Source organism: Eschrichtius robustus, chromosome 6 (assembly GCF_028021215.1).
Source record: "Eschrichtius robustus isolate mEscRob2 chromosome 6, mEscRob2.pri, whole genome shotgun sequence".
In the NCBI taxonomy this organism is placed as follows: Eukaryota; Metazoa; Chordata; class Mammalia; order Artiodactyla; family Eschrichtiidae; genus Eschrichtius; species Eschrichtius robustus.
This window is the reverse complement of record NC_090829.1, coordinates 77614663-77637422: the sequence shown is the minus strand read 5'-3', so window position 1 is coordinate 77637422 and position 22760 is coordinate 77614663. Positions and strand designations below refer to the sequence as shown.

The 22760-nt window shown below is 39.2% G+C and overlaps 1 protein-coding gene across 1 annotated transcript in view; it reads right to left on the bottom strand.

The window, feature by feature from the left end:
- The window catches only part of HACD2 (3-hydroxyacyl-CoA dehydratase 2), a 95949-nt gene that overhangs the window by 45478 nt on the left and 27711 nt on the right, over window positions 1–22760 (bottom strand). The gene's annotated exons all lie outside the window — the stretch shown is intronic.

Below are 22760 nucleotides of genomic sequence, written 5' to 3'. Positions count from 1 at the left end.
AGTTGAGAAAATGAACCAAAAATCTGAAGGGAATTTGAGTAGACTTAAGAAGTCAAAGTATATCAGAGTGCAGGACAAGGTAACACTTTTAAAAAGAAGCTATTCCAATTACACTTTCCAGTCATGAAGACTAATGGCATCTGTAAGAAAGATGGTGGAAGTTTGGTGTAATATTTTCTTCCGGTTAACAATTTCCTAAATCATCTATAAACCAGATTTCATATATCAAAAAAAAATCACTAATATTTTATGTCCAAAAACAAAAGCAAAAAATCTGCTCTCTTTTGCAATTTTGACATGTGGTATTCATGAGCATCTTTTAAAAACATTTTTCTGGAGCCAAGAATGTGGCTTGCCAGGTCAAGATCTATCAGATATAACCGCAGTATTTACTGCAACATTTAACTATCATAAATAGTTCACTGCCCTTAAATAAATCATTTTTCTTTAACAGTGTTGGAAATGTGATTACCCTATTCCCCCTGCACAGATTATTTTAGAGAAAAACTCCACCCATAAGCACCATACTCTATCTAAGCAAATCACCCACAGATCTAAGATGAAAATGTTATATGAAAGGAGATAAACTCTAGAGAGCTAGAAAATATGTATTTTACTTGATTCTTCACAGTAAACAAAGTACTATGAAGAATCACTTTGTTTTGAACTCCAAAGAAGTTTAATAAATATTTATGGGCTGAATGTGTGAATGAACCCTAAGAATCATGAACACAGATCACATATCCCAGAGCAGGTTCCTGTAAAGTTTAGGAGAAACCTCTTTTGAGGTTAGAGTTTCAGAGTGGAGAGAGATACCATTTTCTCATGGTGTGTTATTATGAAGCTAAATCCCTCACAGGCTATTCTACTGCAGGTGGAATCTACACCAAGTGTCACCAGCTTATTTTGCTCCTACCATGTATCCCTAAAGTACTTGCCAAGATGACCAGAAACTCTGTATTAGGTGCTATCTGTTAGACCATGATTTACTTTAAATTATATAGAAGTAAAGGGAGAAACAATTAGGCTATGTTGTTGCTCAACGTACAACAATAATACGAAAATCTACTATTAATTGAGAGTATTCTATGCATCAGCCATGGTTCTACATCCTTTACTTATATTAACTAATTTACTTCTCACAACTCCTATAATAGGTGCTATTATTATTCTCTCTCTTTTTTTTTTTTTTTTTGGCTGCCCTGTACAGCATGCAGGATCTTAGCTCCCCGATCAGGGATTGAACCCAGGCCCTCAGCAGTGAAAGCGTGGAGTCTTAACCATTGGACCACAAGAGAAGTCCCTATTTTTCTCCTTGTATAGATGAAGGGAACTGAGGTCCAGAGAAGGTAAGTAACTTGTGCTAAATCACACAATGAGTAAGTGGTAGAAGCAGAATCAAACCCAGGCAGTCTGGCTTCGGAGTCCACGCTCTTAACCACTAAGCTATACTACCTCCAACTACAGGAAGGAGAAAATCAAGCAAAACAAGCTTGTGGATGGTTTTAAAATATGCCCACAAATTCTTTGATACTCCTCCCTTTAAGAGGTAGCCTACTTTTCCTCCCCTTGAGTGTAGGATGGACTTAGTGCCTTGCTTTGAAAAAGAAAAAGGTAGGAGTAATAGTGTGTAATATTAGGGACTAGATCATAAAAAGCACTGTGGCTTCCTCTTTGCCCTCTCTCTTAGATCATCCACTCTGGGGAACACTAGCTGCCGTATCATAAGGGACTTTCCAGCAGCCCTACATGGAGAGGACCAAGTGGTGAGGAACTGAGGTCCCCTGCCAATAGCCATGTGAGTGAGTTATCTCAGAAGCACATCCTTCTGTTCCAGTCAAGTCTTCAGCTGACTGCAGTCCTGGCTGGCATCTGACTACAACCACGAGAGGCTGAGCCAGAACTACCTGACTAAGCTGCTTCTGAATTCCAGAAGCATAGAGACTATGAGATAGGAAATGTTTGTGATTTTAAGTCACTCAGTTTGGGGGTAATTTTAATGTATCAATAAACACAGAACCTTTCATCAGAACCATATTTTCAATATAAAATTATATTTTAATATATTTTGTGTAAAATATATAAAAATTTGTGTAATTAATATGTGTAATTACATAATTACACAAATTGTATAATTATATAACTATCTGTAATTATATATATGTATAAGCACATATAATGTACATGTTATATATATAAAATATATACCCACATATATGTAACTACATGTAATATGTAATTATATAATTATATGTAACTATAAATTAAGTAAAAAATGATTTTGAGTGTCTGCTCATTCCCTGGAAGCAGTAACCATTCTAACCACTGCAGAAGGGTAGAACAACATATCCCCAATGTCCCTTCAAAAGCTACTCTATTTACTTAATAAAAAATTAAACAACATATATTAAACATATATACATGTAGAAAGATTATTCCTGCCTTATATCATCACATACTTTTTACTTTTCCTCTTTTCTTATAAGTCAATAAAGAAATAATACATTCCAGCTCCAAAAGTCTATCATAAGAACAAACTGTCTATTTGATTCCTAACAGTCTATTCAAGGTGCTAATTTGCCATTATTTATAGACTCGATTCCTTTCTGAGCAGCTGTCATTAACAGAATAACTTAGGAGTTCAAAACATTCTTTATTCAACTCAACTGCCTCCTGGAATTGTTAGTCATATATCTCAAGGTTACAACTATGATAAAAGCTAAAGATGAACCAAGTCTCAAGAAGGCTATGAAAAAGAGCCACCATTACATACACTAAGATTAGTTGACGCTCACTGATTGATATTCCGTTAAAGCCCTCATTTCTAATCATTTAGGTCTCTTTTATCAGATTGGAGGCTTTCTGAAGGTGTTTCCTGCACCAATGTTTTAACTGTTTGTGGCTTTCAGAGCACTCCAGAGCTGTCATTTGGAAACCCATGTATGCCCAGAAGACAAACACTAGTGTACCTCGTGGTGTAGAAGGGAAAGAGAGAAAACAGTGAGCTGGCTTCTAGTCTAGAAGTATTTGATACTTTGTCCACACCATTCTCCCTGCCTCAGGCTTTAGAAATGGTACTCTGGCCTCAAGCTGTCTCATCTTAACTCAAATTCTCTAAAGGAAGAAGAGTAGAGGCATGACCATACCTGGGCAATGAAGGCTGAGGAGAGTCTGAGAACAGGAAATGCAGAGGGAACAGATGAGGAAGAAAGTGGAAAAAGAAATGGAGAAAACGAGCAAAAATGAAGAGGCAGGAAAAATAGAGGGGAGGAAGAAAAGGCAAGAAGGAAAAGAAGGAGTAGAGAGATTTCAGAGGAAGACATGAGAGCACAGAGAGAATAAAAACATGGAAAGGCAAAGAAATAATGTTCCTTCAAGGAAAAGCGAGCAAGTGTGAGAGAGAGAAGGGTGTGTGTGTGTGGGGGGGGATAAATGGTGAAAAAGGCAAAGAAGCGGGGGAGTCATAGCTTACCTCTAGGTCTCTCATTAGGCAACTAGTAGAAACTGGGAATGCCACTAACAGATCCAGAGAATAAGAGAAAAAGCAGGTCTGAGATAAAATGATGACTTAAGCTGTATACATCTTGAGTTTGTGGTGTGCATAGAGGAACCAAGTGGCAATGTTCATCTGGGCAGCTGGGTTGGAAACTCAGAAGGCCGGTGTGGCCCAGAAGAGAATATGTGGGAGCCAATGAAGCTATGGGGAAGGTATGGTGAGGTCAAAGAGGGAAACTGCACAGGGAAGAAGAAGAAGGCTAAGGACCAAAGCCCAAGTATACCAATATTTGAGGGACACAGAGAGAAAGAAGAGCCCATGAAAGAATCTAAGGACAGGTGCAGGTGACCTAAGGCATAGGAGGAGAGCTAGGAGAGAGAATGGGCAGGTGGAAGAGTGAACAGCCCCACTCTGAGAAGCAGCAAGGGAAGTGCTATCCTTACGGAGAGTGAGGTTTCCATTAAGGTAAGAAAGTTGAGGAATTATTCTGTGAAGACAGAGGTGAATTTGCTTAGAGTGGAAAAGGGTTTCAAAAAGCATTGTCACCTCTCCTTCTGTGCTCCCATACCCCTTTGAACTTATCCTTTGGGCAAAACTTTTGTCACACTCTGCTTCATGTTTGTGTCCTTGGCTCGAGAACAGGATGGGGTCTGCTGATATTTGTATTCTCGGTGCTTAGTCAGTACAGTGCCTGTCACCCGGCAGAAACTCAATAAATGCTTGGAGGTTTTCTGAAGGGCAATGGGAAGTATGCATTAGTAAAAGCCTTAAAATATGATATTACCTTTGACATATTTCTATAAATTTATCTATAGAGACTAGTCACAACCGTGTATAGATTTAGCTACATATGCAGTTATTTGCAAACTTTATTCAACAAATACAGCATTGATTAAAAATCACAATATGTCTACATAATGAATACTATACATGCTCCAAAAATTTTTATTGACCATCAATAACAAATAAACCTATACAAAACCTAAACCCTCAGCACAACTAAAAGATATAGACAACTACAGACTCAAATCACACGTAAGTAGAACTATAAACACCAAATTCCAGCAGAGCCATGTCTTGAGCCTCTACTGCAAATCTTTATGGAAAGTGAGAGTCTGGAAAAATGGCATGTTAGCAAGAAGAGAGGAACAGAGGGCTGAAATTTGAGGTAAAAATTCCCCCAGGAAGAGGCAGTCCACCCTAGACACAAAAACACTGAGAAAAACACTTTGTCGATTAGACTAACGACAGAGAAGGGAATTACTTAAGTCTGTGGGACCTGAGCGGCAATCTCAAAAAGGCATTACTTCTAGGGAAGAAATGGGTAAAAGGGAAGGGAGAGATGTGTTTTAGTGAATGGATGGTGAAGGAGGAAAGAGACAGGAAGAAATCTGCACTCCTGTAACACAAATGAGAGCTCAAAACAATTGATAGGCATACAAATCCTATTCCTACTGACCTCCTCAAACAAAAAGACATCCTTTGAAGAGACTACACTTCACTATGTTTACAGATAAAAGTGTCCTCAAGCTAGTAATCTTATAAATCAAACCAAACTTCCAACACTAGCCACACAATGAATACATAAAAGCAACTTATAATTGTACAAAACTACTATCAGAAGAAAACAAAAAAAGAAGATCAAACATTTTAGCTAATGAAAATGCACTCAAAAAATAAAATCACAAAGGAAACTTTAACACAACACTCCAAACTGAATATTATTAAATAAGCATTTGAGTATATGAAAAATTATTTTTAATCAGAAGTTCAAAAACTAAGAACAGAAATGGACCAAACCAGACAGAAATGAAACAAAAGTTGAACTCAGGACAGAAATGGAAGAGAAAGACAAAATGATATCTGACCTAAGGACTACTTAAATTTCAGGTGATCAAAGGAGAATACATTCAAATGAAAATTTAACAAAAGGCACTGAAGAAAGGAAGCAAAACAGCCAAGAGAATAAAAATGAAATTAAAGTAAAAGGAATCAGAGAGAAAGTGGCTGAAAACGAAGGGAGGCAAACAAGATCTAACATACAGATATTTGGAGCGCCTGAAAAAAAAAGTAATGAAACAGAACTAAAATTTAAAACTATAATCCAATAAAACTTTCCAGAAATAAAAGAAGGCCTGAATTACATATCAAAAGAGGCTACTAGGTACCTGGGAAATTGCCCTGCAACAGTCATCTCTAAGGCATATCCTAGTAAAACTATTAGACTTTAAATATAAATTAAAAAATCCTCAGTGATATCAGCAGGTTGGCAGAATAGGATTTTTCAGCACGCATCCCCTCACAGAAACATCAATTTGAAAAACTATCCACGCATGAAAGTACTTTCACAATAGCTAAGGATTCCAGGTGAGAGATTACAACACCTGGGTGAAGCACAGAAATAAGAAAAGACTCACTGAAGACCAGAATAGGAAGGATGAGCTGCATCACCCTTCACCATCAAGCCTGGGTAGCACAGTACAGAGGGAAATACCCTCCAATGGGGGAAGGAGAGTGAAGTAAACACCAAATTTCACCACAAACTCCAGCACTAAACCTATCCCTGCAGCCCCTGGCTCCAGTCCAGCCCTCAGGGCCCCAGGCTCCAGGCTGGCCCTAGTGCCAGGCAAACCTCCATGGCCACCAGCTCCAGACTGGCTTCCATGGACCTAGGACCCAGGCCTATGATCACAGACCCAGGCTCACTCCAGTGGCAGACTGGCCCCTATGGACCCAGGATTCAGACACACCCCTGTGGACTCAGGCACCAGGCCCACCAATCTGCTGACCCAGGCACAAAGCCAGCTCGCCTGAGGGAGGACTCCAGCAGCAAGCTGACCCACAGACCTCATCAGATAGCCTGCCCAGAATTTCTGGCCAGGTCGACTGGTGAAAAGCTTTCCAAGCTGAAGCCAGTTTATAAAAACTGGAAGAGGTGTCTATTTCTTCAAATGTTCAGACAGCAATGCAAGGCTGAGGGCATGAATAAACAGGGAAACATGACACCATCAAAGGAACGAATAAAGTACTTGTAATTGATACTAAAGAAATGGAGATCTACAAACTGCCTGACAAAGAATTCAAAATAATCACAGAAGAAGCTCAGTGAGCTACAAGAAAATGCAATTAGATAACAAAATGAAACAAGAAAAACAACCCATGAAGAAAATGAGAAGTTCAAAAAAGAAACAGACATAAAAAAGAACTAAATAGAAAATTTGAAGCTGAAGAACACAATGACTGAACTGAAAAATTCCACAGAGAACTTCAAGATCAGACTTGATCAAGCAGAAGAAAGAATCACTGAGCTTGAAGACAGGTCATTTGAAATTAGTCAGTGGAACGAAAAGAAAAAAGAATGAAGAAGTGTGATGAAAGCCTATGGGACACCATAAACTAACCAATACATACATTATGGGAGTCCCAGAGGAGAAATGGGCAGGAAGAGAAAGAAATTATGTCATTATTTATTTAAAGAAATGATGATAGAAAACTTCCCTAACCTGGAGAAGCAAACAACACTCAGATCCATGAAACCCAAAGAACCCCAAAGAAATTATACATACAGAGATCTTCACTGAGATACAGTATAATCAAATTATGAAAAGTCAAAGACAAAGAGAATTTTGAAAGCAGCAAGAGAAAAGCAACTCATCACAGTCAAGGGAATCCTTATAAGACTAACAGCAGATTTCTCAGCAGAAACCTTGTAGGCCAAGAGATGATGATATATTCAAAGTGCTGAAAGAAAAAAAAAAACCTGCCAACCAAGAATACTATATCCAGAAAGAGTTTCCCCTTCAGAAATGAAGGAGAAATAAAGACTTTCCCAGACAAACAAAAGCTGTGGGAGTTCAATATACTAGACATGCCTTATAAGAAATGCTAAAAAGAGTTCTTCAAGTTGAAATGAAAGAACACTAACAACACGAAAACATATGAAAGTAAAAATCTTACTGTAAAGGTAAGAATATTGTCAAATTCAGAATATTCTAATACTGGAATGGTGGTATGTAAATCACTTTTAACTCTGACATGTAACTTAAAAGACAAAAGTATTAAAAATAACTATGGCTACAATAATTTGTTAAAGGATACCCAACACATAAAAGATGTAAATTGTGACACCAATAACAAAAAAACATGGGTAAAGTAAAAGTTAGAGTGTAGTTTTTGTATGCGGTCAATGTTAAGTGGTTATCACCTTAAAAGAGACTATTTTACTACAAGATGTTTGATGTAAGTCTTATGGTAATGACAAAGAAAAAAGCTATAGTAAATACACAAAAGATAAAGAAATCAAAGATACCACTATAAAAAAAATCAAATCACAAAGGAAGACAGCGAGAGACAAAGAAAGGAACAAAAGAACTACAAAATGGTCAGAAGGCAATTAACAAAATGGCAATAGAAATAGCACCAATAATTACTTTAAACGTAAATGGATTAAATTCTCCAATCAAAAGACAGAGAGTTACTGAACAGCTAAAAAAACAAGATCCAACAATATGCTGCCTACGAGAGAAACACTTTAGATTCAAGGACACATAGGCTGAAAGTGCAGTGATGGAAAAAGATAGTCCAAGCAAATTGTAACCAAAAGAGATCAGGGGTGGCTAAATTACATCACACAAAATAGACCTTAAGTAAAAAATTGTCACAAGAGACAAAGAAGATCATTATATAATGATAAAGGAGTCAAATCATCAAGAGGATATAATAATTTTGATTATATACACACCCAACATTGGAGCACCTAAACATATAAAGCTGATAACAAAACTGAAGAAAGAAATAGGCAGCAGTACAAAATTAGTAGGGCACTTCAATACCCCACTTCCAACAATGGATAGATCATCCAAGACAGATCAACAATACGGAAACAGCAGACTTGAACAACACTACAGATCCAAAGGACCTAACAGACACACCGAGAACTTTCCATCCAACAGCAGCAGAATACACATTCTTTTTCAAATGCACGTGGAACATTCTCTAGGGTAGATCACATGCTAGGCCACAAGACAAGTCTTAACAAATTTAAGAAGACTAATATCATATCAAGTATCTTTTCCAACCACAACAGTATCAAGCTAAAAACCAATAACAGGAATAAAATTGGAAAATTAGATTCAAAAGGGAAATAAAAAAATATCTTGAGACAAATGAAAATGAAAATACAACATACCAAAACTTACGGGATGCAGCAAAAGTATTCTAAGAGGGAAGTTTCAGCAACAATGCTTACATTAAGAAAGATCTCAGCTTCCCTGGTGGCGCAGTGGTTAAGAATCTGCCTGCCAATGCAGGGGCATGGGTTCGAGCCCTGGTCTGGGAAGATCCCACATGCCGCAGAGCAACTAAGCCTGAGCACCACAACTACTGAGCCTGCACTCTACAGCCTGCAAGCCACAACTACTGAGCCCGTGTGCCACAACTACTGAAGCCCACGCTCCACAACAAGAGAAGCCACCACAATGAGAAGCCTGCTCACTGCAACAAAGAGTAGCCCCCGCTTGCTGCAACTAGAGAAAGCCTGCGTGCAGCAACAGAGACCCAATGCAGCCAAAAATAAATAATAAGTAAATAAGTAAATCAAAAAACAAAAGAAAGATCTAAAACAACCTAACTTTATACCTCAAGGAACTAGGAAAAGAAGAACAAACTAAGCCCAAAGTTAGCAGAAGGAAGGAAATAATAAAGATCAAAGCAGAAATAAACAGAGACTAGAAAAACAATAGAAAAGATGAATGAAAAAATCAGTTGTGTTTCCATACATAACAATGAACTATCCATAAAAGAAATTAAGAAGTCAATTCCATTTACAATATCATCAAAAAATATATAAATATTTCAGAATAAATTTAACCAAGGGGATAAAAGATCTGTACACTAAAAATTATAAAACACTGATAAAAGAAATTGAAGACACAAATAAATGGAAAGATATCCTGTGTTCATGGATTGGAAGAATTAATATTGTTAAAATGTCCATACTACCCAAAGTGAACTATAGATTCAATGCAATTCCTTTCAGTATTCCAATGGTGTTTTTTATAGAAATAGAAAAAAAAATCCTAAAATTCACAAACACAAAGGACCCTGAAAAGCCAAAGCAATCTTGAGCCAAAAAAACCCCCCAAACAAACAAACAAACAAAATACAATGCTAGAGGCAGTATACTACCTGATTTCAAAATATACCATAAAGCTTCGGTAATCAAAACAACATGGTACTGGCATAAAAGCAAACATACAGACCAGTGGAACAGAAGAGAACCCAGAAATAAATCCACACATTTATGGTCAAAAGATCTTTGACAAAGTTGCCAACAACACATAATGGGGAGAGGATAGTCTCTGCAATGATGGTGCTGGGAAAACTGTATATTCACATGTAGAAGAATGAAACTGGACGTTATCTCATGCCATGTAAAAAAAATCAACTCAAGGTGGATTAAAGACTTAAAATATAAAATCTGAAACTGCAAAGCTACTAGAAGAAAACATAGGGAAAAAGCTTCTTGACATTGGTCTGGGCAAATTTTTTTGGATATAACCCCCAATGTACAGGCAACAAAATAAAAAACTGACAAATGGGATTGCATCAAACTAAAAGGTTTCTGTGCAGCAAAAGAAACAATCAACAGAATGAAAAGACAACCTACCTAGATAGCTGCAAATAATATATTTGATAAGGAGTTAATATCCAAAATATTGATATATGAGGAACTCAACTCAATAGCAAGAAAACAAATACCAAAACAGAAAATGGACAAAGGACCTGAAAGGGCACTTCTCAAAGGAAGACATACAAAATGGCCAATAGGTATATGAAGAAAGCTCATCACTAATCATCAGGGAAATGCAAATCAAAAACCATAACGAGATACCACCACACATCCATCAGAATAACTATTACAAAAAGCCAAAAGATAACAAGCGTTGGCAAAGATGTGGAGAAAAGGGAACACCTATACACTGTTGGTAGGAATATAAATTGGTATAGCCATTAGAGAAGATAGTATGGAGGTTCCTCAAAAAATTTAAAATAGAATTACCATATGTTCTAGTAATGCCACTTCTGGGTATACATCCAAAGGAAATGAAGTCAGTATCTTGAAGAGGTGTCTTTACTCCTTTGTTCACTGCAGTATCATTCACAACAGCTAAGATACCTAATCAACCTAAGTGTTTACTGATGGATAAATGGATAAAGAGAACATGATACACACGCATATATTATTCAGCCTTAAAAAAGAAGGCTGTCATTTGCAACAATGTGGGTGAACCTGAAGGACATTATGCTAAGTGAAATAAGCTAGGCAAGAAAGAGAAATACTCCATGATCTCACTCATAGGTGGAATCTAAAAGAAGTCAAACTCATCGAAGCAAAGAACAGAATGGTGGCTGCTTAGAGCTGTGGGATGGGGAAAAAAGGGGAGATGTTGGTCAAAGAATACAAAGATTCAGTTGTGCAGGATGAATAAGTTCTGGAGAACTCATGTACAGTATGGTGACTATAGTTAATAATATTATATTGTATACATGAAATTTGCTAAGAGAATAATCTTAAATGTCCTCACTACAAAAAAAAAAAAAAAGATAACTGTGAGGTAATAGATATGTTAATTAGCTTGAGTGTGGCAATCATTTAACAATGTATATTTATATTGAAGCATCACACTGTGTACTGTAAGTATATATAATTTTTATATCTCAATAAAGGTGGGAAAAAAGAAAAAATTTTTATGATTTTCAGATAAAAAGACAAAGTATCTTATTTTTTCCTTTTGGCTGCATTGTGTCTTCATTGCTGCGCATGGGCTTTCTCTATTTGCGGCGAGTGGGGGCTACTCTTGGTTGTGGTGCATAGGTTTCTCATTGTGGTGGCTTCTCTTGTTGCAGAGCATGGGCTCTAGGCACACGGGCTACAGTAGTTGCAGCACGCGGGCTCAGTAGTTGCAGCACGCAGGCCCTAGAGCGTGCAGGCTTCAGTAGTTGTGGTGCGTGGGTTCAGTAGTTGTGGCTCGCAGGCTCTAGAGCACAGGCTCAGCAGTTGTGGTGCACAGGCTTAGCTGCCCTGTGGCATGTGGGATCTTCCCAGACCAGGGATCGAACCCGTGTCCCCTGCATTGGCAGGCAGATTCTTTTTTTTTTTTAACTTCTTTTTTTAAAAATTAATTAATTTATTTATTTATTTATATTTATTTTTGGCTGTGTTGGGTCTTCGTTTCTGTGCGAGGGCTTTCTCTAGTTGTGGCGAGCGGGGGCCACTCTTCATCGCGGTGCGCGGGCCTCTCACAACCACGGCCTCTCTTGTCACGGAGCACAGGCTCCAGACGCGCAGGCTCAGTAGTTGTGGCTCACGGGCCCAGTTGCTCCGCGGCATGTGGGATCTTCCCAGACCAGGGCTCGAACCCACGTCTCCTGCATTGGCAGGCAGACTCTCAACCACTGCGCCACCAGGGAAGCCCCGGCAGGCAGATTCTTAACCACTGCGCCACCAGGAAAGTCCCCAAAAGACAAAATATCTTAAAAGGGCAAGATAATTAGGTTGGTATCAGACTTCCCAGGAGAAACATACAAGGAAGGCCGAGTAAAGAACATAATGAATGTCAAACTGGAAGTTCTGGCTAGTGCAATAAGACAAAAAAAAGAAATAAAGTATACAAATTGGAAAGGAAGAAACAAAACTATCTTTATTCATAGATGGCATGATTATCTATACAGATCTACCCAAAGAATCTACCAAAAAACCTCCTGGAACTAATAAGCAAGTAGAGCAAGGTTGCAGGATACAAGGTCACTACATAAATAGCCAATTGCTGTCTTATATGCCAGCAATGAACAACCAGAATTTGAAATTAAAAAAAAAAAATTGTAATAACATCAAAAAAAGGAAATACTTAGGTACAAATCTAACAAAATAGGTACAGGATTTTTATCTGGAAAACGTCAAAACAATGATGAAAGAAATCAAGTAAGATCTAAATATATGGAGAGCTAGTCCATGTCTGTGGACTAAAAGACTCAATATTGTTAAGATGTCAATTCTTCCCAACATGATTTATAGATTCAACACAATATCAGTCAAAAGTCCTAGGAAGCTACTTTGTAGATATTAACAAACTGATCCTAAAGTTTATATGGAAAGTCAAAAGACCCATACAATACTGAAGAAAAAGAAGAAAGTTGGAGGCCTTATATCTATTATAATCAAGACCGTATGGTATTGGTAAAATAACTGACATTTAGATCAACAGAACAGAATAGAGAGCCCAGAAATAAACCCATGCAAATATCTGATCTTCAACAAAGGCACAAAGACAATTCAATGGAGAAAGGATAGTCTTTCTAATAAATGGTGCTGGGACAACCGATGTCCATATGTGAAAAAGTGAATCTAGATACAGACTAGACATTTTTCACAAAAATTAACTCGAAACAGATCACAGACCTATTTGTAAAGTGTAAAGCTATAAAACTGCTGGAAGAAAACAGGAGAAAATCTATGTGACCTCAGGTTTGGTAATGAGTTTTTAGATACAACACCAAAAGCATAATCCATGAAAGAAAAAAATTCCTTCATAAAAGCAATTTTTTGGTTTTAAGCTGGTTAAGTGTAAAGTTGGTTGGTTTTAAGTTAAACTTTGGTTAAGTTGGTTAAGTTGGACTTCATTAAAATTAAAAACTTCTGCTTTGTGAAAGAAACTATTAAAAGAATGAAAAGACAAGTCACAGACTGGGAGAAGATATTTGCTAAACATATGTCTGATAAATGATTTATATCCAAAATATAGTAAGAATTTTAAAATCTCAACAGGAAAACAAACAACTCAACTAAAAAGTGGGCAATAGATGTGAACAGAAACCTCATCAAAGAAGGTATACAAATGGCAAATAGAAATATTAAAAAATGTGCACATCATTTGTCATTTGAGAAGTGAAGGTTAAAATAAAGGAAACCGGGACTTCCCTGGTGGTGCAGTGGTTAAGACTTCGAGCTCCCAATGCAGGGGGCCTAGGTTAGATCCCTGGCCAGGGAACTAGATCCCACAGCTTTGCTGGACGAACCTTGCTTTTGAAGCTAAGAACATAAGTGGAAGGTTTACTGACTTCAGACTGTCACAAACCATCTGACCAGAGATCTTCTGAAATACTTTCTTTGTCTCTAGCTTTTTAATTAAGCAAATTAAGGTAATTTTTAATTTTAAAGATACCTTGTGCCTATAATTAAGAAATATTTATGAGATAATCTCCAGGGCAATGCAGGAAGTTTCAGCTTTTTGTTACCTAAAATATTAACGATCAAGGCATGAGACAGCGATGGAAAAACATCCACTTCTCTTTTCTCTCTCTTTTCAGTTTCAGCTATTGATTCATTACTATTTTTATTAGACATCCTCCAGTAGTCCTTACCTTCAGAGTGTCTCCTTACTAATACAAGGGTGCCATCTAGTGATGATCATGGGTAAATGTATGCCATAGAAAGTGTGTGTGTTCATCTCCCATCCCAATTCAGTTTTCTGCTGGGGCTTTCAAGATGCATTGAGAAAAGCAAAATAAACAAATGGGACCTAATTAAACTTAAAACCTTTTGCACAGCAAAGGAAACCATTGACAAAACGAAAAGAGAACCTACTGAATGGGAGAAAATATTTGCAAGTGATATGACTGATAAGGGGTTAATCAAAATATATAAACAGCTCATACAACTCAACATCAAAAAAACCAAACAACCTGATTAAAAAATGGGCAGAAGAACTCGAGACATTTTTCCAAAGAGGACATGCAAATGGCCAACAGACACATGAAAAGATGCTCAACATTGCTAATCATCAGGAAAATGCAAATCAAAACCACAATGAGATATCATCTCTAATCTGTCAGATGGCTATCATCAAAAAGAACGCAAATAACAAATGTTGGCAAGGATGCAGAGAAAAGGGAACCCTTGTACACTGTTGGTGGGAATGCAAATTGGTGCAGCCACTGTGGAAAACAGAACGGAGGTTTCTCAAAAAACGAATAGACCTACCATATGATCCAGCAATTCCACTTCTGGGTATATATCCAAAAAACCCCCAAAACACTAATTTGAAAAGATACGTGCACCCCAATGTTCATAGCACCATTATTTACAACTGCCAAGATATTGAAGCAACCTAAGTGTCCCTCGACAGATGAATGGGTAAAGATATGGTATACATATACAATGGAATACTACGCAGCCATAAAAAAGAATGAAATCTTGCCATTTGCAGCATCATGTATGGACCTGAAGGGCATTATGTTAAGTGAAATAAGTCAGACAGAGAAAGACATATACTGTATGATATCACTTATATGTGGAATCCAAAAAATGCAACAAACTAATGAATTTAACAAAAAAGAAACAGACTCACAGATATAGAGAACAAACTATCGGCTACCAATGGGGAGAAAGAAACAGGGAGGGGAAGGATCAGGGTAGGGGATTAAGAGGTACAAACTACTGGTACCATGTATAAAATAAATAAGCTATATGGATATATTGTATAGCACAGGGAATATAGCCAATATTTTATAATAACTATAAATGGAGTATAACCTTTAAATTGTGAATCACTATATTGTACACCTGTAACATATAATATTGTACATCAACTATACTTCAATAAAAAATGCATTGAGAGGGAAAATGTACTAAAACTATCAATACTATACTTGAAACAAGTTTCCTAATACTCATACATAGGTATATTTAAACATCTAGCGCATCCTCCTTTTCTATTACTGCTCAGACAACTGACCATCTCTGAAGCTACTTCATAGTTAGTTTCATGGAATTTCAGATCATCCAGCTGAAAGGAATGTTAGAGATTATCTATTATCTAGTCAAACTCCTAGTTCTTCAGATGTGAAAACTAATGCCCAGAGGGAGGATCCCTGACTTGTTACACAGCTAGTAGTGTTTCCAATGGGGTTGGTTTGCCTTAGCTTGGTTCCTGATGGACTGGAAAACAAGATAATATTACCTTACAGAGAAGATATTTTAAAATATCTCAGTAACAGGTTTCCATTCAAACCAAACCCCTAGCTGTTCCTGCAAGGATGGCAAAGGGTAAAATTCCCTGATCTAGGCTCTCTTCATGGCTTTCCCTTTTCCAACTGGGCACAGAAACCCTCAGGGATGATGTTTTGCCCACTAATAATCAATGGAAGAGCTGCTACAGCTTACTGAGTGCTTGCTAGGTGCCAGGCAGTGTGCATGAGCTCTGGGTAAGTCCCTCACCTTCCCTGCTCAGGCACTTTGGGCTCCTGATGAGCATGCCTTATTTGTCCCTTCCCTTCATCTCAGTACATTCACTCAGAGCCAGCCGGGAACAACTTATGGAGCTGGATGTTCCAGGCAAAGGGACATTTCATGTACAAAATCATGGAGTGTGAACACGCAAAGTTTATTCAGAGAAAGTGGCTGAAACTTTGGGTATGAGGAGCAGAAGATGCAGGTGCTAAAACTATCTTCCTTTCCTCTTCTCTCTCTGTCTAGAGGGGAGGAGGCAAAATGTGATCAGGAGACAACAGAATAATCAAAGCGCCAAAGCAGAGGGAGACTAAGCTAGACTGGTCTGAAGGGCTTGGCTGATTTGGGAAAGATTATGAACATGGTCTTGGTAGAGTTCTGGTGTCGGGATGCTGGCAGATGACTGTACTTAATAAATGACAAAGACAGAATAGCAAGGAGTTGACCAGGCCTCTAACCTCCCCACTGCACCCAGACAGCCCACTGCACCCAGACAGCCCTGTAGGCAGCAGACACAGGCTGGCCTGCTGGGAAAGGTTAAGTCCATTTCCCCACCTCAAAGGGCTTCTCCTTCCCCTGTCAGTACTACCACTAAACATGCCCCCAGGCAGAAAGCAACTTCTGAATCTAAATCTGCACCATTTTGTACTCCGTAAGCCAGGAAAATCGGCTTGGGGAAATGGGTCCCAGGGTTGAACACACTAAGAACAGGGTGGAAGAGAGCCGGCAAGGTCCATGTGACCCTGTGTCAGTTCCCACTAACAAAAGGAGAGATAGATCTCAGGATCAGAAATTTGTACTTTGGGAATATGGCTATTTTTATACTGTTTGTATTTTTGATACTCATTCCCTTTTTGTTCTTCCTCACTTTTGGTAAAGTTCATTTAAAAAATGTCAACTAAGCTAAGAGGCACCAAAGAAGGCAGTTTTGTTTCTGTGCCCAGCCATACCCATGAGGGCTGGGCGCAGGGGTGAAAGCAGAATTCCAGGTGAGCAAATCCGGTGGAATAACCCCTTTCCTCCACAATGCTTTCCTTCCAGAGTTCTCTTCTGCTGCAACACGGAAGGTTCTGGGTCTGGCTTTAGTAATACGTGAGGGCGTGTCCTTCACAATATTGCACTGTAAATGAGTAATAAAAGCTTGAACCTCTGGGGGGCTGGGGAGGGGGGTGCGGATGGGAGGAGGCGTTGCAGTTTGGAGAGGATTTAGTTCATTCTCACTGGTGGGAGGGATAAGATTTCTGGTAGGAGACTGGGTCTTCTGGTGCTTGTCTCTCTGGCAGCTGCCCCTTTCCTCTCTGGCACCATTTGTTACTTAATAAAATCAGCCTGAAGCCATATGCTACCTATTAATATTAAGGTGATTACAAATTTCTTAAAATTAATTTTTAAAAAATAATTAAGTAAAAGGTATCATCAGTTTACGAGAGGAGCGCAAGCTGGAATGTACAGCAAATATTTGAAACCACAAATCTAGGATACCTACGTGAAAGGGCTTCTGTCCTTGTCTGTTGATGATATCAGAGTGCTAATACTCAACTTCAGACATAATACCCTCTGGGCTATGACTGAACTCCTGTTCTACAGTTTTCAATCAAGAGAACTTCCAAAGTTATTTATATTGCAACACAAAGGTTCACCAAACACACAATGTTACATCTTATTAAGAGTGTCATCGGGGGCTTCCCTGGTGGCGCAGTGGTTAAGAATCCGCCTGCCAATGTAGGGGACACGGGTTCGAGCCCTGGTCCGGGAAGATCCCACATGCCGCAGAGCAACTAAGCCCGTGCGCCACAACTACTGAGCCTGCGCTCTAGAGCCCGTGAGCCACAACTACTGAGCCTGCATGCCACAACTATTGAAGCCCGCGTGCCTAGAGCACATGCTCTGCAACAAGAGAAGCCACCGCAATGAGAAGACCACACACTGCAGAGAAGAGTAGCCCCCACTCGCAGCAGCTAGAGAAAGACCGCGCAGCTACGAAGACCCAGCGCAGCCAAAAATAAAAAAATAAAAAATAATAAATTTATTAAAAAAAAAAAAAAAGAGTATCATCAGTTCTAGTCCCTCTACCTCTAATTTCTATCCCAACAAAGTGGGGTAACCATACTCTGGAGTTAGCTGAGAACCACCTATATCCAATATGCCTCTTCCACAATCTCATCTTGAGCACAACACAGAAAAACAGGTAATACTTCTTTCAGTACAAACTGTACCATGTGATTAAAGAAAACCACAACTCTTCTTTGCAGTCTTGTAAAAGACATGTCCCAATTGGGTTTTTAAATTCTCATTTCCAAAAAGAAAAACACTGCGTAAATAAAAGCACTATGAATCTTGGTCTGAGGGCTGCGACCACAGTATTTAAGAAATCTTATCCCAGAAAAAGACAAATACTGTTTGATCTCACTTGTGTGTGAAATCTAGGGAAAAAAAAACAAAAACAAAACACCAAACTCATAGATACAGAGAACAGACTGGTGGTTGCCAAAAGCAAGGGGTGGAGGTGCGGGGAACGGGTGAAGGTTGTCAAAAGGTACAAACTTCTAGTTATAACATAAACAAGTCCTGGGGATGTAATGCAGAGCATGGCGACTACAGTTAATAATACTGGATTGCATATTTAAAGTTGCTAAGAGAGCAGACCTTAAAAGTCCTTATCACAAGAAAAAAAATTATAACTATATGAGGTGATGGACATTAACTAAACGTATTTTGGTGATCATTTAACAATATATACATATACCAAAGCCTTATGTTGTACACCTGAAACTAATACAATGCTATATGTCAATTATACCTTAATTTAAAAAAATATGTCCCCAACATGTGTTCAAAAGGGCTATCACTTGTCCCCTTCCCTCCCCACAAAAGAAATCTTGTTCCTGCATTATCAGTGGAGAGCAAACAACCCACTTTAAAGAAGTTGGGGCATGGAAACCCATTTGGAAGGACAGAGGCCTGACTTTCTCACAGAAATGAATCCCTCGCGTGGAATTTTAGTTTACTATTTCTGGAGGCTATTTTTGCCAAGTTGCATTGCCACAACCATGGACAAGAAGCAACTCCAGCCCATACTAAGAGCAGGTGGCCCTGAAGCACTCACTTACACAGAAATTACAATTTAGGAAAAATAAGAATATGGAAGAGTTACACTTATATAAATCTAAATATGGAACATTACATTAGGGACAATAAAACTTTTAACATTCTATGACATTATTATTGTTAATAATAAGAACTACCATTTCACTGGGCAATTTTCAACATTGCCGTATCTTAGACATTAAGCTAAGTGTTTCTCATGTGTGTCCTCTCGTGTTTTCACAACAACCCTAGAGGTAGGTATTATTATCCTCCTTTTATTGAGGAAGAAATGAAGGCACACAAAAGTTGAGTTACATCCTGAAAGTAACAGCTAGTAACTAACCCAGGTCTGACTGAGGTCTAGACTTCTCATCAACAATATGTAAACTAAAGACATCTCAAGGCTCTAAAACAAGTTTCTAAAAGACCAAGCTAGGGACTTCCCTGGCGGTCCAGTGGTTGAGGCTTCGCCTTCCAATGCGGGGGGTGCGGGTTTGATCCCTGGTCGGGGAGCTAGGATCCCACATGCCTCACGGCCAAAAAAACCAAAGCATAAAACAGAAGCAATATTGTAGCAAATTCAATAAAGACTTTAAAAATGGTCCACATCAAAAAAAAAAAAAAATCTTAAAAGACCAAGCTATTACAGTGAAAAGTTTCAGAAAGCCACAGGAAAATAAACCATCATTCCAAAAGTAAACTTAAGTCGTATGAGTAAAAAAATAAAGGATCGGGCTTCCCTGGTGGCGCAGTGGTTGAGAATCTGCCTGCCAATGCAGGGGACATGGGTTCGAGCCCTGGTCTGGGAAGATCCCACATGCCGCGGAGCAACTAGGCCCATGAGCCACAATTACTGAGCCTGTGCGCCTGGAGCCTGTGCTCTGCAACAAGAGAGGCTGCGATAGTGAGAGGCCCGTGCACCACGATAAAGAGTGGCCCCCACTTGCCGCAACTAGAGAAAGCCCTTGCACAGAAACGAAGACCCAACACAGCCATAAATAAATAAATAAATAAAATTTAAATAAATAAATGAATAAATAAAGGATTGCCTTTAGGCTAATGCTAGAAACAGCCTATTTATTAGTATTCTTATTGATTTTTTTAAGGAACTGAAAACATTTTGAAACAAGTTTCAGAAAATTTCACCAGAATTTAGTAAGATTATGATCAAATGTTCACTGAGCTCCCACTAGGAGCCATGAACTGTTAGGTGCTGGGATACAGAAATCAATAGGAAACAGTTCTCATTCTTGGAAAAATTCAGTGATCTTGGTGGGAGATATAGGTATAGTGACAGACCATAATACATTGTGGAAAGTGTGATAACAGAGTGAGTTGTAGGGTATTACAGAAAAGTGAGGAATGGTATGTAATCTAGCGAGGGTGGTAGGAGAGTTTACTGGGGGAAGCTGCCAGCTGCAGGGGATGGGCTACCACTCCGGCAGAGCACAAAGCCTGGGCACCGACCAGAGGCAGGAAGTAGTGCAGTAGTATGGGGGGCCGGGGGGACACAAGAAGGTCAGGGTTGCTGAAGTATAGAGTGGGAGGCAGGGAATGGACATAGGTAAGGCTAGGGAGGTGGGCAGGGTCCAAATCATGAAGATGTTTAAACCAGCGAAGGGTTTTAAGCATGGAAGTGACATGCTCAGAATCATCCTTTAACTAAATCCCTCGAGGACTGTAAGCATGGATTTGGAGCCACACAGCCACAGGTTCAACTTCTAGCTCTAGGGCTTATTAGCTAAGTAAACTTTGGCAAGACATAAAACCTTCTAAGCCTCAGTCTTGTCAACAGTAAAATGGGAAGTAAGTAGATTATGAATGTAAAGCACTGAAACATAGTAAATGCTCTTATTATAATGATCGCTCTTATTATTACTAATATTAATATTACAAACCTACAAGTTCAGGGAGTGTGATATGGGAGTCCAGATGAGACATACTCAGGCCCTGAACAGGGCTGGAAAAAACAGGACAATCTGAGAACTATTTAGGAAACAGAACTGAGAAAACCTGATGACCACCTGGCTATGGGAATATGGGGAAAGGAGAGGAGACATCATGGATGAGCCCTAGGTCTAGAATCGGTAACTGAATGGATAGTGGTTGGAAGCTGGTAGAGCACCTGACAAGAAGAAGGAGGCTAAACAAGTGTGGGAGTGAGAGTCATGCTGAGGAGGAGGAGGTGTACATCCAGGAGTGGACATCCAGGAGCTCACGGGGTGAGTCTGGAGTCTGGGGTGCAGGTGTGGCTTGGAGTTAAAGAATTGAGTGGCATAAGTACCTCAACCCATGAGAAGGGAAGAGATCACCCAGAGGGCCTGTTCAGGCAGAAGAGCAGTACGCTAGGCCAGATACTGGGAACACCCACAATTAAGGGGCAAGGGGAGAAAGAAAAGCCCCCAAAGAAAGAAAAGAACCACAGAGGACCAGAAAAGCCAGGAGGGCTCAGTATGATGTAAGATAAAAGAACAGGATGTCACAGAAGGGGTCATCAGTGGTACCCAACGTAGTTGAGAAGTTCAGTGAATTCCAAACATTAAATTCCTCAGAATTTAACAGAAACTCGTGCTGATTTTAGACCAGAGGGCAATTTTAGTAGGACAAGGGGGACAGAAGCACAACTGCTGGGTTAAGGTATAAATGGGAGTGCGGAAGTGGAAAGAGTATACCAGAAATCTGGTAAAAGGGATGAAGAGGACTTATGTAGTAATAAGGGAGGAAGGTAGGGTCAAAGGTTAGGTTAAAAATTATTTTTAGGATGGAGCATTCTGAGCATTTTGTGAGCTGAGAAGGAAAAGGCAGATGACAAAGGGTGATGATGCAAGAGAGAGAATCACTGATGGAACAAGGTTCTTGAGAAAATAAGAAGGAATTTTAAAGTATCTCCTGTGTGTCAGGCACCACACCAAGACCTAGGGACACCTGTCAACAAACCATCAGAGCAGAGTGTGACACAGATGCTAGTCCTCGGAGCAGATCCTGCCAGAGGCGCTCAAAGGGGTGCCCATCTGAGTGTGGCTTTCCTGAGCCTAAGCCTGTGCCTGTTCACCTCTCTGTTCCCACTACCCACCAGTGTCTGGCCCTACCTGGTAGGCATTCAATCATGTTCTTGGTATGAATGAATAAATATACTTGTCAGAAACTTTATTTCCAGGGGTAGAAATTTTATAGAGGCATGAGAATATATTCTAAGACAGATAAAAGGAATTTGCGTATTAAAATACAAGGCAATATTAATTAAAATAATAATACACACGTTTGGAAAACATGCATCTAAGAGCTTTGTACGGAGGCAGCTGAAGGTTAAGAGACGGGGGAGACAGGGGGCACAGGGTTCAGTCATATGGAGAAGGCCTGAACTGGTTCCAGAACTCTCTCTGGCTGAATATATCCCCCAATCTACAAATTTAAGCACTTAAGAAGGGACAAATTTTTCACCTCAAAACTCTAGATAAAGGATTAAAAAGAAAATGTATGTAAGATTATTCACTAGCTGAAACCCATTCACCTAAAATAAAGTCAGTCAGGTGGGCTCTGGCTCAGACTGGCCAGGGAGGCTGTGCCATTTACTAGCTATGGGACCAGGTCCCTTAACCTTCTCTGGGAAAGCAGACCACATGATAAATGAGTCTCCAAGCTCCTTTCAAATCTCTTGCTTAAAGGTGCTAAAGCAGTTTCCTAACCTTCTGAATCACGCTCCTCTGAGAATCTATGAAAGCTATGAATTCTACCCACCTTCCCAAGCAAACACAGACACATCCATACAAAGTTTTGCAAATCATTTGAGAAATCCCTGATTGTAGACCTCCTCCTAGTGAGAAAATAGCCAAGGTGCAATTCTTTATAAGGAAGATGTTTGTCTTCCTTAAAAGTAATAGAGCCCAG